Raw genomic sequence first — 16,239 nt, 5'->3', positions numbered from 1 at the left:
GTAATGAATGCATTGACTTTCAATGGAATCGTTACAACCCAGCAGTGTCCGTGACCGTACAAAAATGCATCAAAGTGTAAACTTGATTCTTAACAAAGGCCAAAAAACACTCTCTGGTGCTTACTCACACTCATTCTTCTGTGCGTATAGTCACATAATGCACAAGAGCACTCATTGGCCACTATAAAGTACTGGTATGTCACACTGACGTCATAAACTTGCTAAGTGCATACATGGTATTCAATGTTATTTTCGAAATATTTTCTGTTCATTAAAAAAAATAGATTACATTAGGCTTTTAACAATAGTTTGACATAATCAATTTTCAAATCTTTATTGTGCAAAAAAAGCATAGGAAAAAATAGTAAATAAATTTAGTACTAAAAATTATATAACAGCGAAATATGAATATATATATGTGGGGTGGCTCCCTAATGGCGCAGTGGTAGCAACGTTGCCCTGTAACCAAGGGGTCACGGGTTCCATACAGGTGGAGGCACATAGTGGTTCGGATCCCACTTTAAACAGTAGGTCAAGTCCCGATTAGCCTTACTGTGCATAAAGTGGACTTAAAACACCAACTCAATCAATCAATCATTCAATATATATATATATATTTGTGTGTGTGTGTGTGTGTGTGTGTAGATGTAGCACTTAATGAACAAAATAAAAATTGGTGATACAATTAGGATATGCACAGACTACGTAGGTATAAGTGAAACACGAGGGCTTCTGTTTCTAATTTTGCATAATCGTATATCAATGATGTTTCTTTGGACGTGATCCTCCATATCCACTTGGATACGAGATAGAGTCGCTATGGGTCTCACATGCTGTCCCCCGCACCATGTGAGACACAGGACTTCCCAAAATCCTGAAATTAACAATGTCATTGTTTATAGTGCCAAGCCAATAGCTTTGGAACGTGCATGTAACAACGTAGAGCTTTTGTTTTTGGTCGTGGTCCACTTTGACGGAACTTGCAAACTGCAATGCGTTGTTGTCCTGATCCATTTCCACGATATTTTTGGAGTTGTAAGGTGCTCTGGAGTTCCAGCATGCAATGGAGTTTCTGCCTAGGAGGCCGAAGAATAGGATTCCATTGTTGTCCATTGTTGAACCGGCAGACTGGGAGCTTCTTGGTTCGGATACTTGGAAGTCTTCTGGTTTGGAACTGGCGTTTCTTTCGTTCAAGATTATCGAGGTAGGTACCCAAGATTCTCTCACGCTAGCCAAGCTGTGGAAGTAGAGGGTCTTGTCGCCATTAACCAATGGGGAAACAGCCAATCCTAAAACGCCATCCATTAGCCTGAAGGATTCGCCATTAACTGTGAATTTACCATGAAGAGGGTAAGGGTAGAAGTAATTGTTTTCAACCCTCCACGACCTGTCCCTTCTGTAATCGTACACAATAATACCAAACCCAGTGACGTCAGCCAAGTAGGCGTACGCATCATCGCAGCTACCACGAATATCCGTGGCTACTGTAACAAGTAAAGATCTACCCGGAAGAAGTACAGAGTCTGGAACGCGATAACGTTTGATGACTCGGTCAGTCGACAAATCAAAAACGACCAGCTGAGTTGGGCAGGCCCTGGTGAACTGTCCCAAAATATCCACGACGCCCGAGTCGATGGCCCACAAGCGCCCACAAGTGTCGATGCTCATGCGAAACACTGACGTCACTCTGCCGTCGCACTGGCCTTCCCTGTTCGAAGACCAATCTGGATACGGAGTGATTTTGGGAGACGTTGGTTGCGAACCGGAGTTTCCAGGTATTACTCCAAGCGTTGCTGGAATTCCTGGTCTCCAGCGAGGGAACGTGACGAAGACTCTGTCCTGGAAGACGTCAACATCCAGAGGTAGGCTGTTTCCAGGAACGAATTCTCCAGACTGGATCGCTCTGTTTCGAGTTGCCTCGTCGGGGAAATTGAAATCGACGCTTCTCCAGTTGTGCAATTCTTTCAACCTCTTCAGACTCACAGCAGATGAAATCAGAGTCAGCACAATTAAACTCCTCGTTAGCACCATCGTGTTTACTGTTGAATCTGAAAGAATACAGACAACGAGTTAGGAGAGACAATAACACAACTTAGATCAAAAACACTCTGCTTCTATACTCTGGCTCTGTCCGAAAGCCCCAAAAAGCAGCCTCGAAGTATGTTCTTGCCGGAAGTGACGTCACCTAGTGCGGTTCGAAATGGCCAAGTAAATGAGCAATCAAGCCCGTAGTGTACAGCACGCGAGATTGCAGACTTCTGTTTGAAATTGTCGAAAGTCAGTCAGATGTAGATTGTAGATCTTCTAATGTGTGGATATGTTAAGCATAAGAACTTTTTTAAATACTATGTGATTTATATGGTGAAAAACAAATGTTTAAGACAAGGGGAAAACAATGTGTTCTTAGTTTTCTCTACTGATTGTATTTGGCGCTGCAGTTGAAATGCAATTCGAAAGATTTTAGTTTCTACTCCAAGACTTTTAGACTGAGCTGCCAGACTATTCTCCAAGTATAATTTGGGAGACTGTGGAGCAAGTGATGACGTGAGAGGAATTGACCAATGAAAGCGTGAGAGGGAAAGAGCAACGCGACTGCAGATACCAGCCGCTAGCAGCAGAGCACACAACTTTGCTTCACACACTCGCTTTCTCCCCTTCTCTACCGTCATGAGTCCTCTTGCTCCACAGACTCCTGGGACAGGCTGTACCTGACTTATTGAACATAGTTAACGTATACCGTGACGAAGATGATAGGATGATAATAAGCAATGGAAACTAAATGACAAGAACTGTAGTAGTGCCAGAAATATATAAGCGGGAGGCAAAGGGGGTGGGAACATTTTCGGAGGAGAAGTCACATGTAGTATACACCTAGATATCATACACAATGCATATTTGGGCTAAAAAAAAAGCATTATTGTTAATAAGGAGGTCGGAATGGTGGACAGGTTGCCACATCCCAGTCAGAATCAAAGGCGTAATACCCATAAGAGCAAGGGACGTTTTGACGATGACAAAGAATTTATATTGGTGGGAGCAAAAGAGTGATTTACTTTAATGGTCTCTCTCTTCCATCCTATCTCTGTCATTTATCCTGTGTTTCTTTATCTCTGTACTTCCCTCTCTCTCGTGTTATGTTTCTTTCTCTTTTCATCTCTCTTCCTTTCTCTTCTATCTCCTTCTCTCTTTTTCTTTTTCTTCCTCTGTTTCCCTATCTTCCTGTTCGTCTGTTCCCTATCTTTCTCTTCCTCTGTTTCCCTATCTTTCTCTTCCTCTGTTTCCATATCTTTCTCTTCCGTTTTTCTTCTTTCTTTTCATTTTTCCTCTTTTTCTCCTTGATCAGGATGAGTAACCACGAAGTTTGAAGCTCGATTCTCCGAATAAGAGTTGTCAAATGGCAATAGGGCTAAAGTGTCTGCAAGATCATATATCCCTCTGTGATACTAATTTATTCGAGCTCACATACCTCTTTAGAATTCTTTATTATCAGCAATTAAGTATTTGATGATTTAATAACTCAAATACAATTTGCCTGTACAGTGGGATCAATTAGTATTACTGTACAAATTGTCCATCACCATGTTCGTTGACTTTACTTGACCCAATAAGAGCTTCAAGAATTAAAAGAAAACTCAAAACAAGCTGTTGACAACTTCTTCACCAGCATACAAAAAAATCCATCGCTTAAAAACACATAGAATGTAAGAGAAAAATTAATGAAAATAGTCATGGACAATTTGCACGGTAAAACTTATGGATCCCACTGTACATATATGGAATATTTCGTATTTTTTATGAACCCTTCCAAACCAATCCAGTTTCATTGTTCTGAAAAATATGTGTTTTTTCCGTTGACAAGCAATACAAATATCGTTAATATACTTTGAGCTTGCTTGAGCGCATAGCTAGATTGTATGACCACCTACAAATATCATTATACTTATTTTAACCCGTCGCCGCCTTGTAATCAAATTATCGTTCATTATTATTACTAATATGAAAAGCTACAAGAAACGTGAATGTATATATTGTCATAATGTGCATTTATTATGGTTATTATTCCAATTAAACAATAAAAATATTGTCTAAATTAGTTTTATGTAATATTAGTTTGATGCATATTAATTAAATTATCCTGAACAATGCTATTTTATTTCAATGAACTGGGTTTTTATTTTTAAGTTTTAAATATTAGTCATCAAAATGTTATTGTTTCTTATCAAGTTTACAAAAAGTACCGTATGTGGTTAATTTTTGATAGAGAATGCCGCTAACAGTTTATTTCTTCAGAATGATTTCTGAAACATTTATGGCGAGATAAGAAAGACCAGATGTTTCAAACAAAAATGAACATTTCAAAACCCTACCAACGAATGCAATATTCTGTACAGTTGCGGACTTTATTAAGTTAGTGCAAAATGCTTTACTAAATAAGTTGGAAGGCTTTGGACCAATTACATTCTCCCTGTACGTACAGTCACGGACACTTCTGGATTGTAAGGATACCATTGACTTTCAATAGAATCGTTACAACCCACAAGTATCCGTGACTGTACAGTCAGTGAGCTGTTGGTAGTTGCATCTCCCGTAATAACTATAGATTCGCAACTGATGGGATATGTGTCTCAATGTTACACGCAATCAATAATGATTGCAATAACTAACCTGCAGTCACAATTTGATGCCTTTCTTGGTAAACAACAGGACACTACTGGGCGCGTCTATACAGGAAGGAACTACACAAGTACTTCTGGCTGATAGTGACTAGCTGTGACAAGAAATGTGTCGAAGTTGTTTAATCTTCTGAAATCGTGGTTTTGCGGTTAGGCCTACTCTTCCGGAGGATTCGTTCATCAGAAACTTCCTCGTTCCGGAAATAAATAAGGAACCAAAACTGATTTCCTCCTTTTCCCCCATTCACACATCGTGTTTCACAAGCAAAATTGTACTCAACCCAAAACTTAACTGTGTAACATAATTTGGTTAACGTCTAAAAGTAGTTCAATGTTATTGATTTCCTGGAAAAAGATTTTAAAAGTCATTCTAAATCACATTCAAATCTGCTAACAAGGGGGCTAGGGTCCTCCCCGAGTAACATAAACAAGAAGACGACAGGATAAGGAGAAATAAAATGGAGGATATTTTACATCGTTTGTAGGAAAACACTGGGTTATTGCGTATTTGTCCAATATATAGTATGTTCATATATTCACATTCCTACACTTTCGTCACCAGATAGTTTGGTGTTAACATAAAGTAGTGTAATTGAGGGTATTATAAACCCGAGAAATGATGACCCCCCCTCAGGCAGATTTGCCTACACTTAAAACTTGCTCAACATGCCCATATGAGCTTTTTGCTCAAGTGTGGTACTCCGTCTAATCCAAGATTTTTGTAAAAATGCCTTCGGGAAGTTCCTGTGAAATGATGAGCCCCCTCAGATTGATTTGTCCACACTTACAAAAGGCACTTCTGTCAGATTGTTGTCCATAATCCTGTCAAAAATATGCCCCTCTTGATATTTTTTTTGCCCACACCTAAAACTAAGCCACACACACCCACACACACACACACACACACACACACACACACACACACACACACACACACAAATCACATTGTTGAACCCAACTGATATGTTTTATTAAGTATAGAGTTTTGATTTGAACCCCAAGAAATTTTATATAAATACCAAAGCCAAAAAATATTAACACACATACACACACACACACACACTAAATATACAAAACACACTGCTGAACCCAACTGATATTTTTTTATTAAGCATAGAATTTTGATTTGAACCCCAAGAAATTTTATATAATAAACATAACAAAATTCTAATATTTATTTTTGTTTAACAGGTACAACAAGTTTTGAGCACATAAGCAGTTTCTGAGGAATACAAGGCAGCAGCAGCAGCAAGCAATTAACTTATAGAAGGCAGTGTGTATCATATCTAATTGCATGGATAATCTTGACACAGGATTTTTTGAGAGAAGATGTATTTCAAAATACATAAAATCTAAGTCACTTGTTGATGATTTAAAGCTTAGATTCTTTGGCCTGTCCGAGTATGACCTGTTTGCTGTGCAGAATGAAACTGAAATGCAGTGGGTGCTTGCCAGTGACAGGCCATTCCAATGCCTGTATCTCAATTTTATCAGTGAGTTTGAAAAATTTATGTACAGCAGGTTCAGGAGAATTGTTGGATTGTTTGTTAATTTTTATACAGACAGGTGCCATTATGATTTAAGGTTGAAATTGTTTGACAATTATTGGTTCAACAATTGCTATGAGCATTGTTTAGAGTATAGGATGTGCATGATTGCATCTCAGAGTTCAAATTGGAGACATTATAAATATTCAAATAAAATTATTAACAAGATATCTACAAATAAGAAGATTGAATTTGTTACAACTGATAATGGGAATTTGTACAGTGGTGAAGATTTCAATCCAGAGTTTGTATCAAATTCCAACTATATATATTTGAATGAGCTTCTCATGTATTTTATAAGGCAAAAATTTAGAGATTGCACTTATGATTGTATTGTTGAGGCACTGGGGCAGAATAATTTGCATAACATATGCAACTGTGGGAGAGTTTTGTCCAGCCTCTCAGTGTGATTTCAGGCACAGGAATCTGGCAGTTGGGAATCAACCCGCAGCAGGCAGCCCTGATAATTTCAGCAGAGACAGCAATCAAGGTAAATAAATATTTGCTGCAAGTGTAATTTAATTCTCTTCTCATCAGTGTAACACATTTCCTGTCTTGTTTCACATTTCCAAATCCCTGCCCATCAGTGCTGTAGAAATATCAGCCAGGCTCGGGTCTGTGTGCAGGAAGAGGCAAGATATTTGTTTGAAATCTGTTTTGAAGCCTGTACCTAATCACAGCACAGCTCTGTCAGAGATAGGGACAATGAGTAATATCTGTAATTAATAATTCAGTAATCATTTCTAACAAGTTTAATTTTCAATAGGCTCTTCTCATCAGTGTAACACATTTCCTGTCTTATGCAGTTCCAAATCCCTGCATAGCAGTGCTGTAGCCAGGCTCGGGTCTGTATGTAGGAAGAGGCATAGTTGAAATCTGCTTGGGTTTAATTTTTTGAAGCCTGTACCTCATCACAGCATAGCTCTGTCAGAGGATAGGGACATTGAGTATAAAATCTGTAATCAATAAGTCAGTAATCAATTCTAACAAGTTTAATTTTTAATAGGATCTTCTAATCAGTGTAACAAATTTCCTGTCTTGTTTCACATGCAGTTCCAAATCCCTGCCCCATCAGTGCTGTAGAAATATGAGCCAGGCTCGGGTCTGTATGTAGGAAGAGGCAAGACATTTGTTTGAAATCTGCTTGGGTATAATTTTCTGAAGCCTGTACCTAATCACAGCACAGCTCTGTCAGAGATAGGGACATTGAGTATAAAATCTGTAATCAATATTGTTAGTAATCAATTCTAACAAGTTTAATTCTCTTCTCATCAGTGTAACAAATTTCCTGTCTTGTTTCACATGCAAATTCCTGCTCATCAGTGCTGCAGCCAGGCTTGGGTCTGTATGCAGGAAGAGGCAAGATATTTGTTTGAAATCTGCTTGGGTATAATTTTCTGAAGCCTGTACCTAATCACAGCACAGCTCTGTCAGAGATAGGGACATTGAGTATAAAATCTGTAATCAATATTGTTAGTAATCAATTCTAACAAGTTTAATTCTCTTCTCATCAGTGTAACAAATTTCCTGTCTTGTTTCACATGCAAATTCCTGCTCATCAGTGCTGCAGCCAGGCTTGGGTCTGTATGCAGGAAGAGGCAAGATATTTGTTTGAAATCTGCTTGGGTATAATTTTCTGAAGCCTGTACCCATCACAGCATAGCTCTGTCAGAGATAGGGACATTGAGTAATAATTAATAATTATTCTTGTCAGTAATCAATTCTAACAAGTTTAATTTTTAATAGGTTCTTCTCATCAGTGTAACAAATTTCCTGTCTCATGCAGTTCCAAATCCCTACCCATCATCAGTGCTGTAGAAATATCAGCCAGGCTTGGGTCTGTATGCAGGAAGAGGCAAGACATTTGTTTGAAATCTGCTTGGGTATAATTTTCTGAAGCCTGTACCCATCACAGCACAGCTCTGTCAGAGATAGGGACATTGAGTAATATCTGTAATCAATAATTAATAATTATTCTTGTCAGTAATCAATTCTAACAAGTTTAATTTTTAATAGGCTCTTCTCTTGTCTTGTTTTACATGCAGTTCCAAATCCCTGCCCATCAGTGCTGTAGAAATATCTTCCAGGCTCGGGTCTGTGTGTAGGAACAGGCAAGATATCTGCTTTTGCATAATTTTTTGAAGCCTGTACCCATCACAGCATAGCTCTGTCAGAGATAGGGACATTGAGTATGTATTATTACTGCACCTGCCCCATCTAACATGTTGCTGTGTTTCTTCAATACATTAGTCATAATCAATAAAATATTCAGAACAAACCTCTATAAGATATGACAACCTGCAACAATCTGGATGTATGAGATGTTTTATTTTCTGTATTTTTCAGGCTCTCTTGTTACAATCTTGTTTCTCTCTCCAACATTGCCATCACTATAATTCCACATGTTCTATGCTAACAACTTCAAACTTGAAAACATATCTGTAATCAATAATTAATAATTATTCTTGTTAGTAATCAATTCTAATATTTAATTTTTAATAGGTTCTTCTCATCAGTGTCCTGTCTTGTTTCACATGCTGTTCCAAATCCCTGCCCATCAGTGCTGCAGCCAGGCTCTGGGTCTGTGTGCAGCAAGTTTGTAGTTGAAATCTGCTTGGGTATAATTTTTTGAAGCCTGTACCTCATCACAGCATAGCTCTGTCACAGATAGGGACATTGAGTATAAAATTATTACTGCACTATATTTTAAAACCTGCCCCATCTAACATTGCTGTGTTTCTTCATAATCAATAAAATATTCAGAACAAACATCTATAAGGTATGACAACCTGCAACAATCTGGATGTATGAGATATTTTATTTTCTGTATTTTTCAGGCTCTCTTGTTACAATCTTGTTTCTCTCTTCAACATTGCCATCACTATAATAATATCTGCCACATGTTCTATGTTAACAACTTCATAATCGATGCAAAAAAAATAAGCCTGAAAACATATCTGTAATCTAATCAATTCTAACATTTAATTTTCAATAGGCTCTTCTCCTGTCTTGTTTTACATACAGTTCCATCCCTGCTCATCAGTGCTGTAGAAATATCAGCCAGGCTGGGGGGTCTGTGTGTAGGAACAGGCAAGATATTTGTTTGAAATCTGCTTGGGTATAATTTTCTGAAGCCTGTACCTAATAACAGAATCACAGCATAGCTGTCAGAGATAAGAACATTGAGTAATATCTGTAATCAACAATTAATAATTATTCTTGTCAGTAATCAATTCTAACAAGTTTAATTATTAATAGGCTCTTCCTGTCTTGTTTCACATGCAGTTCCAAATGCCCATCAGTGCTGTAGAAATATCAGCCAGGCTCGGGTCTGTGTGCAGGAAGAGGCATGATACCTGCAGTGGTACATAAAATTTTGAAATCTGCTTGGTTATAATTTTCTGAAGCCTGTACCTCATCACAGCACAGCTTTGTCAGAGATAGGGACATTGAGTATAAACTTAATTGAAAACATATCTGTAATCAATAAGTCACTAACAAGTTTAATTCTTAATAGGCTCTTCTCTGTGTTGTTTCACGTGCAGTTCCATCCCTGCCCATCAGTGCTGTAGAAATATCAGCCAGGCTCGGGGGGTCTGTATGCAGGAACAGGCATAGTTGAAATCTGCTTGGGTATAATTTTCTGAAGCCTGTACCTAATAATAACATCACAGCACAGCTCTGTCAGAGACAGGGACATTGAGTATAAAACTCTATAAGATATGACAACCTGCAACAATCTGGATGTATGAGATGTTTTATTGTTTTTATGTTTCTGTATTTTTCAGGTTCTCTCTTGTTACAATCTCATTGCCCTGCCACATGTTCTATGGTTATATGCTCTAACAACTTATCTGTAATCAATAATATTTTTTCTTGTCAGTAGCTCCTCTCATCAGTGTAACAAATTTCCTGTCTTGTTTTGCATGCAGTTCCAAATCCCTACCCATCAGTGCTCAGCCAGGCTCGGGTCTGTATGTAGGAAGAGGCAAGATATTTGTTTTATAGCTGCTGCTGATAATCTGATTCTGATATTTTCCACCATTGTTCCTATATAAACGTTTCAACATATGTTATACATATCAGAATCAGATTATCAGATTATCAGCAGCAGCTATAAAACAGCAACAGTGTCTTCTGGATTTACCTCCAGGGTCACTGTCTTGCCTGTCAATGTTTTCACAAATATCTGCATTATATGTATATTTATAATGGCTGCTTCTCTATCAGAGCTATGCTGTGATGCTATTATTAGGTACAGGCTTCAGAAAATTATACCCAAGCAGATTTCAAACAAATATCTTGCCTCTTCCTGCACACAGACCCGAGCCTGGCTGATATTTCTACAGCACTGATGGGCAGGGATTTGGAAATGTGAAACAAGGCAGGAAATTTGTTACACTGATGAGTTATAATTAATTACTGACAAGATTATTATTGATTACAGATATGTTTTCAGGTTTATTTTTTTGCATCGATTATGAAGTTGTTAGATAGAACATGTGGGAGATATTATTATAGTGATGGCAATGTTGCAGAGAGAAACAAGATTGTAACAAGAGAGCCTGAAAAATACAGAAACAAAACATCTCATACATCCAGATTGTTGCAGGTTGTCATATCTTATAGAGGTTTGTTCTGAATATAATTAAATTTATACTCAATGTCCCTATCTCTGGCAGAGCTGTGCTGTGATGAGGTACAGGCTTCAGAGCAGATTTCAAACAAATATCTTGCCTCTTCCTGCATACAGACCCGAGCCTGGCTGAGCACTGATGTGAAGGGATTTGGAAATGTGAAACAAGACAGGAAATTTGTTACACTGATAAGAAGAAAATTAAACTTGTTAGAATTGATTACTGACTTATTGATTACAGATATGTTTTCAATTAAATTTATACTCAATGTCCCTATCTCTGACAGAGTTATGCTGTGATGCTGTTATTAGGTACAGGCTTCAGAAAATTATACCCAAGCAGATTTCAAACAAATATCTTGCCTGTTCCTACACACAGACCCCCGAGCCTGGCAAGATATTTGTTTGAAATCTGCTTGGGTATAATTTTCTGAAGCCTGTACCTAATAATAGCATCACAGCATAGCTCTGATAGAGAAGCAGCCATTATAAATATACATATAATGCAGATATTTGTGAAAACATTGACAGGCAAGACAGTGACCCTGGAGGTAAATCCAGAAGACACTGTTGCTGTTTTATAGCTGCTGCTGATAATCTGATAATCTGATTCTGATATGTATAACATATGTTGAAACGTTTATATAGGAACAATGGTGGAAAATATCAGAATCAGATTATCAGCAGCAGCTATAAAACAAATATCTTGCCTCTTCCTACATACAGACCCGAGCCTGGCTGAGCACTGATGGGTAGGGATTTGGAACTGCATGCAAAACAAGACAGGAAATTTGTTACACTGATGAGAGGAGCTACTGACAAGAAAAAATATTATTGATTACAGATAAGTTGTTAGAGCATATAACCATAGAACATGTGGCAGGGCAATGAGATTGTAACAAGAGAGAACCTGAAAAATACAGAAACATAAAAACAATAAAACATCTCATACATCCAGATTGTTGCAGGTTGTCATATCTTATAGAGTTTTATACTCAATGTCCCTGTCTCTGACAGAGCTGTGCTGTGATGTTATTATTAGGTACAGGCTTCAGAAAATTATACCCAAGCAGATTTCAACTATGCCTGTTCCTGCATACAGACCCCCCGAGCCTGGCTGATATTTCTACAGCACTGATGGGCAGGGATGGAACTGCATGTGAAACAAGACAGGAAATTTGTTACACTGATGAGAAGGAATTGATTACTGACAAGAATAATGATTATTGATTACAGATATGTTTTCACAATAAAGTTTATACTCAATGTCCCTGTCTCTGACAGAGCTGTGCTGTGATGTTATTATTAGGTACAGGCTTCAGAAAATTATACCCAAGCAGATTTCAACTATGCCTGTTCCTGCATACAGACCCCCCGAGCCTGGCTGATATTTCTACAGCACTGATGGGCAGGGATGGAACTGCACGTGAAACAACACAGAGAAGAGCCTATTAAGAATTAAACTTGTTAGTGACTTATTGATTACAGATATGTTTTCAATTAAGTTTATACTCAATGTCCCTATCTCTGACAAAGCTGTGCTGTGATGAGGTACAGGCTTCAGAAAATTATACCCAAGCAGATTTCAAAATTTTATGTACCACTGCAGGTATCATGCCTCTTCCTGCACACAGACCCGAGCCTGGCTGATATTTCTACAGCACTGATGGGCATTTGGAACTGCATGTGAAACAAGACAGGAAGAGCCTATTAATAATTAAACTTGTTAGAATTGATTACTGACAAGAATAATTATTAATTGTTGATTACAGATATTACTCAATGTTCTTATCTCTGACAGAGCTATGCTGTGATTCTGTTATTAGGTACAGGCTTCAGAAAATTATACCCAGCAGATTTCAAACAAATATCTTGCCTGTTCCTACACACAGACCCCCGAGCCTGGCTGATATTTCTACAGCACTGATGAGCAGGGATGGAACTGTATGTAAAACAAGACAGGAGAAGAGCCTATTGAAAATTAAATGTTAGAATTGATTAGATTACAGATATGTTTTCAGGCTTATTTTTTTTTGCATCGATTATGAAGTTGTTAACATAGAACATGTGGCAGATATTATTATAGTGATGGCAATGTTGAAGAGAGAAACAAGATTGTAACAAGAGAGCCTGAAAAATACAGAAAATAAAACATCTCATACATCCAGATTGTTGCAGGTTGTCATATCTTATAGAGGTTTGTTCTGAATATTTTATTGATTATGACTAATGTATTGAAGAAACACAGCAACATGTTAGATGGGGCAGGTTCAGTAATAATACATACTCAATGTCCCTATCTCTGACAGAGCTATGCTGTGATGGGTACAGGCTTCAAAAAATTATGCCCAAGCAGATATCTTGCCTGTTCCTACACACAGACCCGAGCCTGGAAGATATTTCTACAGCACTGATGGGCAGGGATTTGGAACTGCATGTGAAACAAGACAGGAGAAGAGCCTATTAAAAATTAAACTTGTTAGAATTGATTACTGACAAGAATAATTATTAATTATTGATTACAGATATTACTCAATGTCCCTATCTCTGACAGAGCTGTGCTGTGATGGGTACAGGCTTCAGAAAATTATACCCAAGCAGATTTCACAAATATTATGCCTGTTCCTGCATACAGACCCGAGCCTGGCTGCAGCACTGCTGGGCAGGGATTTGGAACTGCATGTGAAACAAGACAGGAAATTTGTTACACTCTGACAGAGCTGTGCTGTGATTAGGTACAGGCTTCAGAAAATTATACCCAAGCAGATTTCAAACAAATGTCTTGCCTCTTCCTGCATACAGACCCAAGCCTGGCTGATATTTCTACAGCACTGATGATGGGTAGGGATTTGGAACTGCATGAGACAGGAAATTTGTTACACTGATGAGAAGAACCTATTAAAAATTAAACTTGTTAGAATTGATTACTGACAAGAATAATTATTAATTATTACTCAATGTCCCTATCTCTGACAGAGCTATGCTGTGATGGGTACAGGCTTCAGAAAATTATACCCAAGCAGATTTCAAACAAATATCTTGCCTCTTCCTGCATACAGACCCAAGCCTGGCTGCAGCACTGATGAGCAGGAATTTGCATGTGAAACAAGACAGGAAATTTGTTACACTGATGAGAAGAGAATTAAACTTGTTAGAATTGATTACTAACAATATTGATTACAGATTTTATACTCAATGTCCCTATCTCTGACAGAGCTGTGCTGTGATTAGGTACAGGCTTCAGAAAATTATACCCAAGCAGATTTCAAACAAATGTCTTGCCTCTTCCTACATACAGACCCGAGCCTGGCTCATATTTCTACAGCACTGATGGGGCAGGGATTTGGAACTGCATGTGAAACAAGACAGGAAATTTGTTACACTGATGAGAAGATCCTATTAAAAATTAAACTTGTTAGAATTGATTACTGACTTATTGATTACAGATTTTATACTCAATGTCCCTATCCTCTGACAGAGCTATGCTGTGATGAGGTACAGGCTTCAAAAAATTAAACCCAAGCAGATTTCAACTATGCCTCTTCCTACATACAGACCCGAGCCTGGCTACAGCACTGCTATGCAGGGATTTGGAACTGCATAAGACAGGAAATGTGTTACACTGATGAGAAGAGCCTATTGAAAATTAAACTTGTTAGAAATGATTACTGAATTATTAATTACAGATATTACTCATTGTCCCTATCTCTGACAGAGCTGTGCTGTGATTAGGTACAGGCTTCAAAACAGATTTCAAACAAATATCTTGCCTCTTCCTGCACACAGACCCGAGCCTGGCTGATATTTCTACAGCACTGATGGGCAGGGATTTGGAAATGTGAAACAAGACAGGAAATGTGTTACACTGATGAGAAGAGAATTAAATTACACTTGCAGCAAATATTTATTTACCTTGATTGCTGTCTCTGCTGAAATTATCAGGGCTGCCTGCTGCGGGTTGATTCCCAACTGCCAGATTCCTGTGCCTGAAATCACACTGAGAGGCTGGACAAAACTCTCCCACAGTTGCATATGTTATGCAAATTATTCTGCCCCAGTGCCTCAACAATACAATCATAAGTGCAATCTCTAAATTTTTGCCTTATAAAATACATGAGAAGCTCATTCAAATATATATAGTTGGAATTTGATACAAACTCTGGATTGAAATCTTCACCACTGTACAAATTCCCATTATCAGTTGTAACAAATTCAATCTTCTTATTTGTAGATATCTTGTTAATAATTTTATTTGAATATTTATAATGTCTCCAATTTGAACTCTGAGATGCAATCATGCACATCCTATACTCTAAACAATGCTCATAGCAATTGTTGAACCAATAATTGTCAAACAATTTCAACCTTAAATCATAATGGCACCTGTCTGTATAAAAATTAACAAACAATCCAACAATTCTCCTGAACCTGCTGTACATAAATTTTTCAAACTCACTGATAAAATTGAGATACAGGCATTGGAATGGCCTGTCACTGGCAAGCACCCACTGCATTTCAGTTTCATTCTGCACAGCAAACAGGTCATACTCGGACAGGCCAAAGAATCTAAGCTTTAAATCATCAACAAGTGACTTAGATTTTATGTATTTTGAAATACATCTTCTCTCAAAAAATCCTGTGTCAAGATTATCCATGCAATTAGATATGATACACACTGCCTTCTATAAGTTAATTGCTTGCTGCTGCTGCTGCCTTGTATTCCTCAGAAACTGCTTATGTGCTCAAAACTTGTTGTACCTGTTAAACAAAAATAAATATTAGAATTTTGTTATGTTTATTATATAAAATTTCTTGGGGTTCAAATCAAAATTCTATGCTTAATAAAAAAATATCAGTTGGGTTCAGCAGTGTGTTTTGTATATTTAGTGTGTGTGTGTGTGTGTATGTGTGTTAATATTTTTTGGCTTTGGTATTTATATAAAATTTCTTGGGGTTCAAATCAAAACTCTATACTTAATAAAACATATCAGTTGGGTTCAACAATGTGATTTGTGTGTGTGTGTGTGTGTGTGTGTGTGTGTGTGTGTGTGTGTGTGTGTGTGTGTGTGTGTGTGTGTGTGTGGGTGTGTGTGGCTTAGTTTTAGGTGTGGGCAAAAAAAATATCAAGAGGGGCATATTTTTGACAGGATTATGGACAACAATCTGACAGAAATGCCTTTTGTAAGTGTGGACAAATCAATCTGAGGGGGCTCATCATTTCACAGGAACTTCCCGAGGGCATTTTTACAAAAATCTTGGATTAGACAGGGTTCCACACTTGAGCAAAAAGCTCATATGGGCATGTTGAGCAAGTTTTAAGTGTAGGCAAATCTGCCTGAGGGGGGGTCATCATTTCTCGGGTTTATAATACCCTCAATTACAC

General features: G+C 37.9%; 1 pseudogene across 1 annotated transcript; it reads right to left on the bottom strand.

Annotated features, from left to right (window-relative positions):
- Positions 1–404: 404 nt before the first annotated feature.
- LOC145990286 (protein yellow pseudogene) lies at positions 405–4,753 on the bottom strand (annotated as a pseudogene). The gene is made up of 2 exons (XR_014441958.1): positions 4,666–4,753; positions 405–2,048 (listed from the first exon to the last, which is right to left on the bottom strand). The product of XR_014441958.1 is annotated as a protein yellow pseudogene (transcript).
- Positions 4,754–16,239: the final 11,486 nt, after the last annotated feature.

This window comes from Lepisma saccharinum, chromosome 7 (genome assembly GCF_977018435.1).
Source record: "Lepisma saccharinum chromosome 7, izLepSacc3.1, whole genome shotgun sequence".
Lineage (NCBI taxonomy): Eukaryota > Metazoa > Arthropoda > Insecta > Zygentoma > Lepismatidae > Lepisma > Lepisma saccharinum.
This window is presented reverse-complemented; position numbering and strand designations above follow the sequence as displayed.